An 18,295-nucleotide genomic window follows, 5' to 3' on the forward strand; every position below is an offset into this window, starting at 1 on the left:
TGCCGGCCGGCCCGGGGCCCGGGCAGCCGGGATGTGCCGGCGTCAGGGCTCGGTTCGCCCTCAGGAAAGGAGAGCCAGCCCGGGGAACAGCAGCAGCCCCCAGCCGTCAGTCAAGGGCTAAAGGTTAAAGCTTGTCAGTTGTCAGCTGTGGGTGTAGGTGCAGCGAACTGGGTGTAGTAAAGCAAAATGTTGTATGTCAGTAAAACTGAGCCCAGGACATCTGGGAGCTAACAAACTTTAAGGATGTGGTAAATCAAGGTGTTGGTGCGCGTCTATGGATCTTGGCAAAATATCTGATGTCCGTGTGTCCTATAGCTGAATGATGTCCATTATAATACTAAAAGTCACATTTACAGGTCGCAGAGACCCCGGCCAGGTGCAGACCCTCACCCTCTGTGTGCACAGATGTTGGCTGGGGTTATGTAGCTTGGATGGAAATTTCTAACTGATGACAGTAGATTAATACAGCCCCAAAAAAAGGGAAAAGGCCCACAAAAAAACAATACAGTCCTAAAAGAAGAAGTAGGGCCTAAAAATCTTTACAAAAACAATCAGTCGAGGATCAGAAAATTTAGGCTATATATTTAATAATACAAACATAATATATACTTATATTTATTAAAAATATTGAATAATAAGGGTATTATAATACCAAGGATACCTTCTCAGCTGAAAAATACAACCTGTTCATTTCTAAAAAGTCTTAAAACCCAAAAGTAGGCACTTTTAAGTGTATCTTTTAAGATCCCTCCTTAAGAAGCATACATAAAGAAATTGGATTTTTAAATAAAATACTTAGAAGTATACATCGTTTTACAAGTTAAGAAATTTTTGTTTCTTACAATTTTCCCTTACTAACATGCAGTCATTACACTACCACATGCTGGGCTCAGATTTGATTTATCTATGGATGTTGCTAAATCTGTCCTTTGAAATTGATTTTAAAGGCAATCCTGTTTTCAAAATCAAACATGAAAAGGCTAAGGAGAAATTTTTGCAGGCTGCAGGTTTAAGGCTGCAATTGCCTAGTAATTAAAAGTGGGAAAATTAATAAAATGGTTATAGCTATTTGTTTGAAAGGTAAGTACACAGAAATAGTGGACATTGAAAAATTCTGGAGTACCTTTAGTTTGGCCAGTAGATCCAGAACAGTAATTCTTAATGTTCACTTTTGTTTGTGCACTGATCTGAGCCAGTGAAGCGTGCTGTGTTCATCTCCTACAGAACACCACTGCAGCAGCCACAAGGTCCTGGAGGTGCAGCATCAGCTCACAGCTAACGTTGCAGCTTGCTTCATGTGATGAATGCATAATCTCCATTCCCTCTCCTTTGTGGAACCTTTAATATTCTTCAAAGATGAGTCTTCATTAGCTACTGATTTTTTTTTCCGCTTCAGTATTCCCACAATTTTCACAGTGTGCTCTTTTTCCTTACAAGAATTTCTGATAGCCATGGCAGCCTATTTCTCTCCATACCAATCTGATCTCTTTTTTTTTTCCCCAAATACTAAATCCCATAATTGTTCTCTGATTCAGTCATTATTTCTGCTATCTTATTTGGAGTATCTACTGTGGAAAGATACTGAAGCATTACATACACTTCACTGAACCAAGTCCTGCTCCTCCTTCACTACACATCTTTTCTAAGAAATTGTAAAAGAGAAGATATCTGCTATAGGAATTTCTCTTCTGGAATTGTATTCCATTTCCAAGCCATACAGTTGGCTGACAGCATTAAATTATATTGTGAAATACCAGTTTTACTTCATTTGAAGGGGGGTGGAATTCATCAAACCCAGATATATATCCCAGATGGCTTCCCCAGTGTGGTATCTTGCTTCCCTGTGACCCTTTTGAGTTTGCATGAATATGATAATCACAGTTGTCTGTTATTTAACTAGTTCTCTGATTATTTCTTTTTAGAAAATAACAGGACTCAAATAGCAGAAATAACTTGTTGTTGTTGTTGTTGTTGTTGTTGTTTGTGTTAGGGAGCTTTTTACTAAAACCTGCCTTTTTGTCAGCTGTTTATTGAAAAATGATAATTTTTCCAAACTAGAGATCACCTTTGTTTCATGGTCTGCAGAAGCAACTGTGATCAGCTCCTTCAGTGAACATCAGATCTTCAGAGAGCCCAGAGCTGCCTTGTGGAGGATCCCGAACATGGCTACACAAGGTTTAACCTCCAGCAGAAAAGCCCTGATAACCATTTTGTCTCCTGAGTCCCTGTCCCCAGACCACTGAGAGGAAGGGTGAGCTCGACAGGGCAAGATTCACAACTTAAACGGGCTTATGCTTCAGGCAAGGCATCACACACACAAACAGAGCATGTGAGGGAATAAAAATGCAAATAAAGCGTGGCTGTACTGGGGCCTTGCTCATCTTTGTGCTACTCATGCCGAACTCATACCAAGCATCAACATAACATTTGGAGGAAGCAAAGTGTTCAGCCTTGAAAACTGAGGGAGAAAAGCCAGGCTGGCTTCTGTTCTCGCGGCATGGACGCGGAACGACAGCTGAAGATCCTTTCCCCTAGAGGGCAGTGCAACTTAAAGGATTGAAATCTCTCCTGGCAGCGATCAAATGGAAATCGGCAATGTGAAGATGTGTTTTTTTATCTCAACAATGCTAACAGAGAAATACTCTGCAGGGCTGTATTTTCTGGAATGAATCTGTGTACGCAGTACGATTCTACATTTCACTTAATTTATGTCATTTTTAAGGGAAATCTACAAAAGCCCACCTTTTATTCCCCTCTTGATTCTCTAAATGAAAAGTAATCTTGAAATAATGTCTGTGACAACAGATTGTAATATCCAGGTTTTCATCTCTATTGTGAGAGAGAAGTGGAACACAAAAGAATAAAATTCTTATTTCTGATGGACTGTGCAAGGACTTGTAATAGGGCTATCAGAAATTTAATGGAATTCAGAGGCCATATTATTCAAGGACTGACCTAGATATAAATCTAATAGATTCAAATAGATAGGAGTATAGAATAAATGTTCCTCTTTATCTCCCTCCTACAAGTTTGTGGGTCTTGTCATTTTTTTCTTCTAATACCTGTTTATGTAGATCAAAATCAAACAATGCAATGGATTTAAATGGTAAAACATTATCAGGTATGCTTCTAAAATGATGTTTAATCATACAAAAAAATAGTAGAAATTGATTAACAACAATCTTTTTTTTTTTTTTAATATGTATGAATTTAATCCTTCTTTAGAAAAGAGTGGATAATCTGAAATTGTTTTATACAGCTACTGCCATGAAGCAAAGAACAAAACATCATCAGATTGTGCAAATTGCTGTCACTCCATTTATAGCAGCAGAAGATTAGATGCAGCTTGGGTCAAGATTGTTATTAACATTCCTGTTAAGCCCCATCACAGTCATTGCAAGTGAGAGAGGAAAACTAATTTCTGCTCTGTTACTGCTATTGAGTGTCTGGAATAAATGCACTCCAAGGGTAAATTAACAAGACAGTCTCACATCACTACATAATGCTACATTCTTAATTGGAAAAGACAGAAATATTTGTAATAAAATCAGCCCCCTTCAATTTGTATAGAATAGTATGGTTCAGTGTTTCTAAATAATTGGCATTTTGGAGACTGCTGCTAGCATTGTAACAGGGCGTGATGGATGCCTTTAAAACCCAATACTGACAACTTTCAGTCTAATTCCATCTTCCCTATGGTCCAGCCATGAGAAGCTTTGTGTTTGTATCGCTTATCCTGGGCATAAGTCTAAAGAAACAAGTGGAATTCATCAAGGAATGATTTATTACCCTTATTTTTCAACAGCCAACAAGAATTTAGAATCCATTTGTATTCTTCAGAATCACCCTGTCTTGTGCATTGGGAGTTTCACACAGGTGAGATGCCCGAGGGTACCTGAGGATGCACGGCTGGCATGGCATTAGGCAGGTTCCAGTCCCCAGAGACGCCTCCTCACAGTGGCTGTGCTGCAGGCAGCTTTCAGCACGAGCTTGGAGGGAGGCTGGTCACGAGTGGTGTCCCCCCAGCTCAGTGCTGGGGCCAGTCCTGTTTAATATCTTCGTCAACGAGGGGATTGAGCAGTCCCTCAGTTTGCAGGTGACACAGTTGGAAGGGAGTCTTGATCTGCTGTTGGGCAGGAGGGCTCTGCAGAGGGGTCTGGACAGGCTGGATCGATGGGCCACGTCCAATGGGATGAGGTTCAACAAGAAAGTGTGGGGTCCCACACCTGGGTCACAACCCCACACAGTGCTACAGGCTGGGGGAAGAGTGGCTGGAAAACTGCCTGGTGGAAAAGGACCTGGGATGTTAATTGACAGGGCATGAGGCAGTGTGTGCCCAGGTGGCTAAGGTCTGAAGACAGTTGATTACTGAAATAAGTTTATTTTTAATAACCCTTAAAATCCATCCATCCAGCCAGCCAGCTAGCCATACAGCAGAACTGTTGGAGAAAAATTATGTATGTAAAGAGAAGATAATATTTTTATTTATTTTTATATATCTGCAGGGATATTGTTGGAGCTACACTGATCCACACCAGCTGTTAGTGGTCTGTTTTATCAATGATCTTTCTTTCATTCTTAAAGGCAGTGAAGACCTATTACTCTCAATTATGAGTTTCAGCTAAGAATAAAGTTTGCCAGTCAGGAGTGGCAATACAGAGGTTCTGATCTTCTTAAAAGGTAATCATGAGGAACTGAAGATGTAGGATTTTAGTATTTGCTCTATAAAAGCATTTAGCTGGAACAAGTTAGGGATCATTCTGCTCTTAGGACTGATACTTTGGGTAGTGTGGCTGATTTTGAAGACATTAATAACATTGGTGGGATCAGATGCAGCTTACTAGCTATTTTGAACAAATTAAAATGTGAACATGTTGAACCACTTGCTGTTATTTAACTGGCTGTGGGAGTTGTCCCAGAAAACAGGGAGCAGCAAATGTAGTGCCACAAAGGCTCTGGAGGCACCTGCACAGCTTAGCCCCCTGGGAACACATGCTGCAGAAATCTAATAGCATTATTTCAAAAAGTTAGTGAATGAATAAGGGTGATTTGGCTTCTGCAGTTACCTAGGTTGAAAAAAGCCTTACACAAGGTCCTCACTGAGGGCTTTCAAAGCAACTAATCAGTCACAAAATGACAAAAGAGGCTCCCTTTTCGATTAATAGCTACTAGCAAGATCCATCAAGGGCTATTAAGCATAATTGTCCAGCTCCAATTTCTATTCAGAAAATCCTTAAAATGGTAATTGCTGGAACTGGAATGGCAAAGCTATCACCACCTGCTTGTCCTTCAGCTACACTCTTTCCTGAAGCATTTGCTCTTGGTCTTGTTCAGGGACATAATGCTGGGCAAGAGGATACTTACCCTGACCTAGTGGTGACCTCTTAGCTAAGTGTCTTACTGGGCACTGAGTTGTAGCAATTATATGTAGGGGTTTTTTTAATTATAAAAGGACTCTTCCTTTTGTAACTTAGTAATTTTAGTTAAAAATAGAGCAATTATTTTCACATAGAAACATAGAAAGGTTGGGGTTGGAAGGGACCTAAAAGATCATAGTTCCAAGTCCCCTGCCATGGGCAGGGACACCTTCCACTAGACCAGGTTGTTCAAAGCCCCATCCAACATGGCCTTGAACACTACTGTGAGGAAAATTAATCCACAAACATCAGAGGTTTATGTCCAAAAGGAGACAGAGGAGTCCTTTACTTTATTCTAATAACAGGAGAGGCCATGGGGCATTCCCCTGGGGTCTCTCAAATTTTTGGACAACACAGCCTCCCTTTTTATTCTAATTTCCTGGCCACATTTCTTATGGAATTTAGAGTTTTTTCTTCCCCATTGTTTCTTTCGTCTTTCAACATCTAATTTCATTTGTCAGCAAAGCTAAAGTTTATTTGTAAAAGCAAATATATTTTTCCATTCATCAATCAATGGAATCCTTCCCATTGTTCTTTTATCTCCCAGTGCTAGTTTTATCTACCAGCAGACCAACAGCTTGTTTGTAAAGACAAATCCGCTATTCCTCTCAATTCCAAGGGTGAGGTATCCACAGCTTCTCTGGGCAACCTATTTAAGTGCTTCACCACCTTCTGAGTAAAGAATTTTAAAACCATTGCCCTTTATCCTGTCACTATTTGCCCACATAAAAAGTTCCTCTCCCTTCTTTTTATAAGCTTCCTTTAAGTACTGAAAGACCTCATTATGTCCCCCTGGTGCCTTCTCTTCTCTGGGCTGAACAAGCCCAGCTCTCTCAGCCTGTCTTTATAGGAGAGGTGCTCCAGCCCTCTGAGCATATTTATGGGAGCAGTGTTGAAAACTGTCATTGCTCTTGTTTTTAGAAGATATTGGAGAAAGGAACATGGTACCTGCAGTTTGCTAGGTTGTATCAAGATCCCTCCTTTACAGAATCCTGAGAGAGCAGTCAGGGGCACAAGTCGACCATAATCCTTCAACCAAAGAGCTGCACTTGTGTGGGGAAGGCAAAGGTGGAATTTGTACATGTATGGCTCACAGAGCCACAAGCACTGGAGGACTGAACATAAAACATTTGGATGACAGCATGAACTCTGAATCTGTGTAACTCACTTAAGAGAGAGCAACACTCTTCAAGTCAACATTTGTTCTCCCTCACTTCTTTCCCAGTGCAACCATACATGTGCTGGTGGCAGGTTTAGGTGTAGGAGCAAGCAGTCCTGGCCTTTAAACAAAGCTGCTAAGCATAAAGATTTATGTCTGTGTACTAAATGGGCAAATTGCTCCTTCAATCTGTTAAACTGTCGGTATGATCTCTTGGCAAGCTATAACAGTTTGCTGCTATTTTTTGGAGTGGAACAAATTGCCTGTGTGCAAATATAGCCTAATAGTAAAACACGATATGGATATACTCATCAAGGAACATTCAAGAAAGTAAATCAGAGTTTATTTTCAGAATACTTTGACTTCATATGGTACCAGTTTTTAAACAGGGAGAAGAAGAATCAATATTTTCAGCAATGACTGCCTAAATTAATATGCTAAAAATTCCTCTGCAGTTCTGTTAACTTCAGCTGAACTGTCTGGTTCTCTGGAACTCCTGCTAGCAGACCACTCTGGCTAATCATGCGTAATTTGGAGTCCCTAGTAAAAAAAAAAAAAACAAAAAAAAAAAAAACAAAAAAACCAAACCAAACCAAACAAAAAAAAACCCAAAAAAACAAAAAAAAACCCCAAAAAACAAACAAAAAAAAACAAAAAAAAAAACCAAAAAAAGACCACCAACAAACAAAAAAACCTTGAGAGAATGTTTAGAGCCAAAATTCTCTTTCAACAGTTGCTTATTTGACAACTTACTTATTTTGTAGAAACCAAAGTTAAATGGATTTAATACTAGGTTAAGAAAAACAACACACACTGGTCAACAAAAACATACTTCTGCCATTTTTCTTCTCTGGCTTGACAGGTTGGTTTCTGGAACAGTGTTTATTCACTGCTAAATCTGAATTTCATAATTCATGGTGTTCTGCACTGGAGTAGCCATTGGTTAGAGGAAGCATTCAGAGGCATTGGTATTTCTGTGACTGCTTTGGAATATGCTCAGCACTGATTTCCTCTCTGTGCCTGTGAGATTACCCAAGCACAGCAAGGTTTGGTTGCACACATCTGGTTCAGTACACTGAATGTAGAAGTTTGTTATGAAAAACACAGGACTCTCAGTAATTTTCTTTTTTTATTTAATAAACACTTTCTGCCAGTTCCTCTATGCACGCTTTTTTGTCTTACCACAAGCAGCCATACTGTTTTCACACCTATCCTGACATGAACCTTCCAAATGCTGAACTAGATAAACTCCTAATTTTGACTGTAGGACTTTAGCCAAGACAGAAATTGCCTATCTCCTTGCAGCAAACCTATTTCAGGTGGGCATGCAAGGTCTAGTAAAAAAGGCAATGAGATTTTCTGCCAGCTCTGAGCAGTGAACCAGAGCTTGAGGATAAAAATGTTCTTGACTACCAACTTGAAATTGAGGGAATAAGAGCCAGCTCAAATTTTCAGGACTGGAGATATGCTTCAGGAGGCAGGCAATGTCTTTCCTGCCTGTATAACCTAACAGAGATGACAGAGAATGAAAGTAGAGAGCTGCCTTCAAGGACACAATCAGTTGGAGTGAATTATGGAATGCTTTGACCTGGAAGAGACCTTAAAAATCCTCTAGTTCTCTGCTACGGACAGGGATGCCTTTCAGTAGACCAGATTGCTCAGAGCTCCATCCAGCCTAGTCTTGAACACTTCCAGGGATGGTGATGGGATGAATCTGGACTTGCACAGCCAAGCAGGCACAGTTTGGTGTCCAAATATGTGTGATGTAATTTAAGCCTATAAATATGCAGCATAAAACACAGACATTAGTGCAAAAGGAATACGTCAAACCCATAATGAATATTTTCCATTATACCATGCCCATAAAGTGAATTTACAGTGTTATGTTTTTATCCTTGTGAGCTTTGCTAGTGACAGATGCTGTCCTGAACCCCAGGTAACATTCCTAGCTGCTGTCCTGAATCCCAGGTAACTTTCTGTGTAGTAGCAGGTATTTTTATATGTAACAGTATAAATGCTGGAACTCATGTTTATACAAGTCTTTATGCCCATTTCCTAAAGAAAGCAGAACAGATAGCTGAGCTGGGGAGGCTGGAACCATTTTGTGGATCACTCTGTCATTCTCATGTCAAGAGTCAATGTGCCATTAGCAGAAAAAGTGGGGCTTTTAAAGGAGACTACAGGAAAGGGAAAAGATCAGGCCAAGAAACTTTCATGCTCCAGGGAGTGAAAAAAAGGGAGCAAACTATAGATCTATTGTACTCCTACACTGGCATATCTGTGACCATCTCATGGGGATTTTATGGAAGGGAGTCTTAAGGCAGCAACACCTCCTCAATTTTCACTGTGTGATCTAGGAGAGAAAGAAAACCTAGATGAAATAACAATATAATGAATTAGAAAGAGAAGGGTCTACAACCTTGCACAAAAATGTGCAATGGAACAACTAAGTCTAAGGTAGTTTCACCTTCAAACTGTTTATGTTTGGTACCATATTTTTTACTTTTTGCTCCTGATCTCTGTCACATTACGTGGTTATTCAGTTAACGTTTAAGAGCAAAACATTTAAGCATCCTTAGAAGATCCTTTAAATGGAGAAAACCCCTATGGAAGTTATAGCTTGCCTTTTAGGTTTTCTGGAATAAGATGTTGTCATACTTTTGCTTTGGATGTGGGGCTGTACTTTAATATATGCTAATTAAAATTAAAGTTTGGAATTTTTTTTTCATTGCATTTCAATGTTTCAATGAAAAGCATTTTTTCTTTTTGTTACCTTCACATTCTGATTCCAGACATTATTCTCTCATGATCAAGTTGTATTGTTCTAAATAAACTAAACTAAAAGAAACCAAAAATACCCCACACACACACAAACTGAAAAAAAAGTGTCAGTTTTTCTGGTTGGGAAACATCTTTTTGCTGTATATTTCACATCTGTAGTGTAGCAGAGGAAATTCTCAGTTCTCTTGCATGAAACCAAACCAGAAAAAAGATATAAGTCTATATTTAGCACTTCCCATGCAGCAAGAACCACATTGTCTGTCCTCTATGTGAAGACTTAATTATAGTAGCAGCTCTATTAAATTTAAGAGCACATTCAAGTGAGTAAATGTTGCATAAACTCTAAACAATATAGCAAATGAACTTTTCAGTGACAGCCCCTCAAATAATATGGTTACTTAATGTAGAAGACCAGCCATCTCTGCACATTGTAAACTGTCCCATGGCATGTCTACAAATCTGAAAAGGAAATAATATTTTCTAGTGGACAATTAGAGGAAACAAGTCTTTCAGGCATTATGAAAATGGAAAAAACCCTCAGGCTATGTGTCTCCTACACAGTGATGATATGAAAATTTAGCATTCTACAGTAACCAAGCCCTTTACTGTTGCTAAATTATTGTGGCAGGAAGGAACTTCACTGTAAGTTTGAGTTACGGAAAGACTGCATGCACGATTTCTGTAGTCATCAAACTTTTGTGTGAATCACTGCAGCTGTTCTCACCATCCTGGGGAGTCTGCAAACGGAGGTGCTGCTCTGGCAGCCCAATAAAATATTAATAAATTGGAGATAGGCCTGGTCAATGGCTCTGATAAGGACACTGAATATGATTTCTTCTTGCAACTGTTTTGGTAGTTTTGGTTGGACAGTTCACATTTTAATTACCACCAAGGGAGATATATCTCTGTTCTGCTTTCTAAAACTTCATATCTCTCCCCAGCCCTTCACTGATGGCTTTTCTGTTGGATAGATTCTCGCTCAAACTGCCTACCTCAGAACTGATCAAATCTCAGGTATTTTCATCCTTAATCTCTTTCCCTACAGTCTCATTACCTGGTGTGATATTTTGGATCTCCAAATCCATCATTCTTCTAAAGATCTTAAATATTTTCTGATTTATTAATACTCCTATCTTACAAAAGCCTGAATAATCTTATACAAGGTTAAGAGGGTCAGCCTGTATCTTCAAAACCATTGTCTATGCCCTAGACACATTCACTTCCTGAGACTAATAAACACAAAGTTAAGAACTTTGATCTTCAAGGCTGCTTAAATTTGAGATTAATTTTGTGACTAGGTAATTTTTTTTTTTAGGCAAAAATGTCTTTTTGAAACAGAGACCATTTAATGAGAGAGCAAGAATTAGACCACAGGTGATCAGTCACACTGCTTGACAACTGAATTATAAAGATTAATTCTCCAGTAATGTTGGTCAGGCACTTCTGAGAAACTTCCTGAAAGAAATTAATTCACTGAATCACTGAAGGTTCCTGAATGGTGAATACATAGAAACAGTCTGTTTTGTAAAGCTAACTTGATGCACTCCAAAGAGCTGATTCATTCTGAGAGGTGCTTTCATGAAACATCTTCTCTTGTCCATTTTTGGTGGTTTCTTTTTGTTTTGTTTTGGTTTGGTTTTTTAGACAAAAAATCCTTTCACCTCTCTTGGCAGTTGATTTTTTTTCTGCTTTTCAGAATCTCAGTATCCACGTGCTCTCTCCCTGGAGACTTCTCTCAACCAGCCATAAAATCAGTACCTCTCAGGAAGACACAAAGCAAGCTTATTACTGCTTACGTCATTCTTAAGATAATGATCCCTACATCTGAAGTGGAAACTCAGATTCAAGTCCACTCTGTTGTCTGATTTCTTTTAGTCCAAATTACTTGCATTTAGTGTCTTCTATATCTGGAACTTTTTAGTCCAGATTACTCAGATACTAAATATAAATGACAACTAACGCCAAATTAATAGCTAGTGATGTGCTTGGATGCCTGTAATATCAGCTCTCCAATCATCTTGTGATGACATGTGCTTAATTTTCCCTAATGCGGTTTCTTTTGTCTTTTGTCTGTCTATTGATTTGTGTTTCATTTGTCACTGATACATCTTAGCGCTTCTTTGCTCTTCCAGCTGTTGCAGCTACTGAGAGTCCTGTTTATGTCTTTTTTAAAAGCTCCAGCTGTTTTACACACTGCTCACTAAAGAGTGCTCACTACTTAACAGAAGTCTGAGGATCAACCTGGCTTTTTCCAGACAACCAAGGTAAGCTGAGTACCTTGACATGCCACGTGTTTAGCTGGGACTGCCATCTGAAAGGAGCAGCTCTCCTAAGCCAATTCCCAGAGCTGGGAATTTATAGCTGAAAGAGAATTTATTATTTGCTTTACTTAAAAAAAAAATAAAATAAAATTGAGGCAATAATATTGTAAAACACAGAAGTATCAAGTACATTATAAATAGCATGAGAAGACCTCAGAGGTGTCACTGCAGCCTGTATATCCATGACATAAACAAATGAACAAGAGGAATGCTGTGAACCTGGCCCTTGTAGACTGTGAAAACCGAAGATTATTCTCTTCATATTCAACTATTTTTCTTTCTCTTATTTTTTTTCCCTCAGTTTACTGCCTTTTTAGCACTTTTCCCCAGTACAGTTTATTCTGGACATCTGACAAGACTGCATCTGGTAGGAAAATTTCATAACATTTCTACCTGGGACTGGTTCATATCCCCATCCCATATGATCCTTTTGTATCTGCTATGGTGTGCAGAAGACAGATATCTCAGAAAAAGTGAAAATGTTCAGCCAGGAATTCATAGAGTTTCTGACATTACTGCAGCAGTCAGTATTAGCAACTCTGAGAGGCTGAACTGAGCTTAGTTGTAAAGAAACACCTTGCAGACAGCCACCCAAGTAAATGTCTTCTAACCCCAGAGATCAGGAACTGTGTGAATGTTCCAATGAACTAACTTGCTATGTGATTTCTGTCACAAGAAGTTCAGGGGTCACTGAATAGACAACACAAAATTATGAACACCAGAGACTGTTAAGAAGCTATTACAAAAAACAAGAGCAGTTTTCATTGTTTTTCTCACTGCTATAAAGCCAACAGACAACAATTTTCTAGCACCTGCATTGTGCCTTTTCCATGCCTCATGCTGCAAAACTCAGCTTTTAGGATACAGGTAATGGCCTGGCAACCTTTCTACACTGCTTCAGTTGCACTTTTCTACAGTGCTTCAGTTGCACTAGGAGCTTGGATCTGTGTGACAAAAGGAGTCAGTGTCTTCTCTGTAAATGATGATGCATGAACTGGACACCACCCCAGCAAAACCACATCTGAACACACTCCAGCTGGTGACACACAGCTCTGCCAAGTCAGCCCAGGTCGTGACCCACACAATTAGCACAAGTTGATGTTGAGTGGAGCAGAACTTAACTGGAGACCGTGCTTTCATGACAACCTTCCGGCAATATTCTCTAGCGCCTGTGACCCACTCTATGATTCATTTGCTGCTCCTGGATGTATTGTGAGCCCATGGCCATTTGTGGGAGCTGATGTACCTTTTCATGGAGTTAAAAGTGACCATCTGTGAAGTAGGAAGAAGAAATCCTTAATTCAGTGTTGTTGCCAGCACATTCATATAATGAAAGCACAGTCTCAGCTGCCTGTCTTTCTGTTGTAGCATCGCAATAATATGTGTCAGTCCTGGAGGATGTTTCACAAAGCTCTGGAAAGGCTCATGAGCATATCCACTTTGGGTCTTCTGAGCCTCTGTGTCATGCTGCTTCTCTTCAGAAGCCCAGTCACATTTGACTCCCTACCTTGCCTTTTTTGTCTTTTGGGAAATGTACTTAGAGTTCTGTTGCTTTGGTTCATTACTTCAAACAAAATCTTTGTCTAATTATTGACCTGAAAAGCAAATGTTTCATCCCCAGCTGGGTGAAACAGAAATATAGACTGGGGAATAACTGCAAGCACATTGCATTTCTTCCCTTTTTTTTGGGATATCATCTATTTTTCCTTATTTCATATTTTCACCAGAGTTAGCTGACACTGTGTATGTAAATTAGGCTGTTGATTTCAGAGGCATTCCTTTACTTAGCGTGATGCTTTGTGAAACTGTCAGCTAAGCATTAATCATCATTTAGCCTGTCATTTTGTCTGTGTCTGACATATATTAAACTGTACCTCAGGATATACACATCTGGCTGTGACAGTCATTTGTTAATTGAATGTGACTTTTAATGAACTTTTCATCCAGCAGGCTATTCCAGGGATTTATGAACAACTGTATTTGTTACAAGTGCTTCTGTAATTTTTGGAAGCAAACATCGAACAACAGTGTCATGACTTCATGGCAGCTGCTGCTGCACACAGAGCTGCATGCCTTGCCCATTAATCCCCACAGGCATCAGATTCACCAAAGTTATGTCTGACTTTGTAAATGAAGATTCCTAATGGCAGGTGTGTTATAGCCACTCTCAAATGCATCTCCTGAACACGGCCATGCATGACACCAGCCATCTCAGCGAGGTGCCCACCTAGTGGCAGTGTCACCAGCCAGACTGGGCTTCCTTCTTCTCCGTCCTTTGAAGAGCAGACTGCTGTCACTGGCATGGTGCATGTGCTGTTGTTGAGGCTGCTTGTGTGCCTGTGTTCCCCATGGCAGTGACTTGGGAGCTGCTCGCTTTCCCTTGGAAGCCAGAAACAGCCCTCAAAGGGTAGCATAAGTTTTCCATACAAAAGAAGTAAGGATGACCAAAATGGTAGGACACCAATCCACTGTGTGTATATGTGGGATGCAAAAAACCAACTTTATAGTGGGAAAAACCTTTTCCTTATTCTTTTGGTTCTGTTTTATTATAGGGATTTGTTTGTAACAACTAGTTCAAGGGATGCTTCTTTCTTTATCTCAATTTCTGATTGCCATTGTATATATTTCTTTGGAAGAACTGGAGATCAAACACAGGGCAGGATAAGGGAAGCTCTGGAAATTAGCTATGTATACAGAGACTTGGCAAAAACATTAACAGATGCAAAAGAAGACAGAAAATAATCTAAATGAAGGCAACACACAATATGAATATGAAAAGAGAACAGTTTGGAAATGGAAATACATCACACTTGGAATTAATGTAGACTCTTTCTAGGCCTGGCGTGATTCATGCAGTGCCAACAGGCTGTACAATTTGCATCAGTATCTATGTTTCAATACAATTTTGTAACCAGGCTATTTAAATCCTCTAAGGCTTTTATGAATTCATGTGTGAGCCTGGACATGAGGAGGGGCAGGAGGCAGGAACTGGATGTCTGAAAGGCACATCGCACACGCAACCTGTCAGAGCCAACTCTGGGCTGAAAAAGCAGCATCTCTGTTCAAACCCTGGCTTTGTCATTCTGATGCAAACACAAATTTCAGCAGTAGTTCCTCTGGGCAATGTAATCTTCTCCCTTCTCTTTAGTGTGCTTTAAATCGAAGTGCATTTAGAGCTGTCAGTTCTGTTTGAGGTTGCAGCAAGGCATGATGCTTAATGCTGTAACACAGCCGACAGGATGTCTGCATGTGGAAGTTTCCATGCATTTGGATGCATGCATGTAATCAATCATGCAATGAATCAGAAGCTTGATTTTTGCTTCACAGTTCCTTTCAACTTCTGTGGAGTTCACTCTTGCTTTATGCTAATTCAGAGGCCAGTTGCTGGCAGCCAGCATGTTGGAGGCCCTGTCCCGCTTTGGATCAATGTGAGGGTAGGATGGTAACAAGAACAAGATCTGTCACTTAGAGTAAGTGTGCTATGCAAATTAGAGAGGGCTCCACGCACTGCTCATGCTGCTGGCATTTTAATGGAAATATTGGTAAAGAAGTAAATTTTTAAAAATAGTATTCCTAGTGAACACCTTTCCCAACTAACATTCTCTCTGAGAAGATTTCTGAATGTCTCCAGAGTCTGAGCTTTCCTCAAGAAAAGACCACAGGTATTAAAGCTGCAGGCACAGATGATGCACTTGCTTTTCTGTTTCTGTACCCTATTATAAGTCTTGTTGGTTTGGGTCATTTATTAGAGGCCTCATATATATAAAGAACTGGGAATCTCAATTTTTGTGTTTAAATTGCACCTGATAAATATTTCTCCCATAATTTGAACTTTTTTACCTATTTATGATTTTCGTTTCTACATTATTCTCTGATTATGTGGGCAATTTAATGTGTGGCATTCTTACACAATTAGTAAACAAGTACTTCTTTTTATTTGTTTCAAACACAGTGCCTAATGATTTCATTCAGCGAGTCTTTCCTTGTTTTGTGAGACAGAAGTTGAATCTGGATGACTCTCTTTAATATCCCGTGATGGGCCTTTAAGTAGTTATTAATCCTTTTAATCTCAAGGTAGTTGAGACTGCTTATAAAGATCTTCACAATTCTTTCCAGAAAGACCTAGACAGAAGTATTAATGAAATATAAAAGTTCATATAAATTGGATCACTTACATATGAAGGAGCTTGATGAATCCTCCAGGAGATGGGAAGAGGCCCAGCTTCCTCATAATAATTATACAATAGAATCATACAATAGGATCACAGAATCATTTAGGTTGGAAAAGCCTTTGAGATCAAGTCAGCCATTAACCCAGCCCTGCCAAGTGCACCACTAAAGCATGTCCCTAAGCACCACATCTACACATCTTTTAAACACCTCCAAGGTGAAGGAAGTTTTCCTGATATCCAATCAAAATCTTACTGGTGCAGCTTGAGACCATTTCCTCTCATGCTACTGCTTGTTACCTGGGAGAACAGATCAAACTTCACCTGGCTATACCCTCCCTTCAGGCAGTTGTAGAGAATCATAAGGTGCCCCTGAGCCTCCTTTTCTCCAGGCTGAACAACTCCAGCTCCTTCAGTTACTCCTCACAGGACTTGCGCTCCAGAATTTTACCAGCTCCATTGCCCTTCTCTGGACACGCTACAGCACCTCCATGTCTTTCTTGCAGTGAGGGGCCCAGAACTGAACACAGAATTTGAGGTGTGGTCTCACCAGTGCTGAGTACAGGGAGACAATGAATGCCCTGGTGCTGCTGGCCACACTATTGCTGATACAGGCCAGGATTGTATTAGTTCAGTTATTCATATACCAAGTGATACTATTTTTAGGTTATTTTTAAGCAGATTGTCTCAAATAAAAATACCCTCTGGGGCCCTTTTCAAGATTTTGTACCTGTCTATTTGGCTGAGTTCAAAAAGTATTTGAATGACAAATTTACCTCAAACTTAGTGAGACAGTTGTTCAATACCTGACCTCTCAAGACACTTCGAAGTGAATAGGACTCAGGCAAGCTGATTTTATTATCCCTTTTCTTTATATGAGCTTTTTTTCCTCATTCCAGCCATTCAATATGGGATCACTCTGCAGATCTGATTTTTTGTAAAGAAAGTGGATGGATATGAATGTCTCCAAGCTCTTTGGTAGAGAAACTGCAAAGAAAGAGTTGTATTAGCATCTGTTTCATGGCCTTTTTTGTGATCCTCCTACTCCTTGGTAATCCCTCAGCTCTGCAGAACTTCCTAGTTCTTGTGGTCTAAGGTTTTATGAGTAACTTTTATACTTGCCTTTAGCAAGTTATTCTACAAACTCTTCATTTATGTTTTTAAGCCTAATTTGTTTAGGTTTAGAATCTGTGTAAGCTTTCTTGCTTGCACATAACTTCTGCTTCTGGAAAAATGTCTTTTACCTTCAGATAAAATCTTTTGTATTTAAAATCTCTTCTATTTCTCGTCTTATTTATCTAAAATTTTTTTTCCATTTTTACTTTATGTTCTGTTTATTTTTAAAATTTTAGATGCCAAGTGGAATATGGAACATGGTCACAGGGCTAGCAAAGATCTGGGCCACTGACTTAGTTCCCCGTCTCCTTGGCACCACAGTAAACCATAATCTCCTTCATAAGTTTCACAAATGGAATTCAAAAGCATTCATCTACAGTATTTTCCTCACTGGTTTGTTTCCTGTGAGTGCAATTGATTTCATTAGCAGCATCTTTGGGAATCTGAAACTCCTAACAGTATGTACAATATATTATAAAGAAAGACAGGCTTGGCATGAATATTATTAAAGTAACTACATTTTTTTCCTAATCTTGCATATATTTGAAAATAGAAAAAAAAATAGAAACTGCGCAGGGCAAGACTTACAAATACAAAAGCTCTTTTTCAAGTGATGTTGATTTAGCTACAAGAAAGGAGGAATTAAAATAAAGAAATAGCAGTTTGTAATAAGGAAATGGAATAGAAACCCAGTTGTGGCTCTAAGTAGGGAAGCTCCACATTTCTGTCAAGGCATGCCCACAGCAGAAAATAAGTTGATCCCAGCTGCTTCAAAGCACTTTTCCACTACTGAACACCACTATGGTATGTGATTCACTCCTTTGCAGAAAGGATTTTTCTCTCAGTGCCACACTGGGAACATGCACATCCCTGAAGAACTTGTTGTCATGGAATAATCATCTCACTCACAGGCATCAGTGGTTCCTCCAGGCGTTCGTGTTGGATCTGATTCAGAGCAGGTCCCTGCAGTGCTCCACTCCAAACCCCACGCATGAAGCCCCACGTGCACACAGCACATGCCAGCGCATTGGGAAAGGTGAGGAGCATCTCCTGCTACCTCACAGCTCCTACCACTGCCTCAGCCTGAAGGAATACACGGGTTGGGTTCTCCCTCAGAAGACATACAGCTGGGCTAGAAGGATGTCAAGGCCTTCACATTACCAAGCTAAGAGCAGGACGGGGCCTTGGCATTAATACCTGTGTACTCTCCTTAGCTCATGTGTTCTCATGCAAACAGAGCTCTCAAGGTGACCAGCACACTGGATTTCAGTTTCTGCTGAATGTAAATCTATAGTACAAAAACTTTGTGAGAGAATAACTGCAGAATCATTC

The sequence above is a fragment of the Passer domesticus genome, chromosome 3 (genome assembly GCF_036417665.1).
Source record: "Passer domesticus isolate bPasDom1 chromosome 3, bPasDom1.hap1, whole genome shotgun sequence".
Lineage (NCBI taxonomy): Eukaryota > Metazoa > Chordata > Aves > Passeriformes > Passeridae > Passer > Passer domesticus.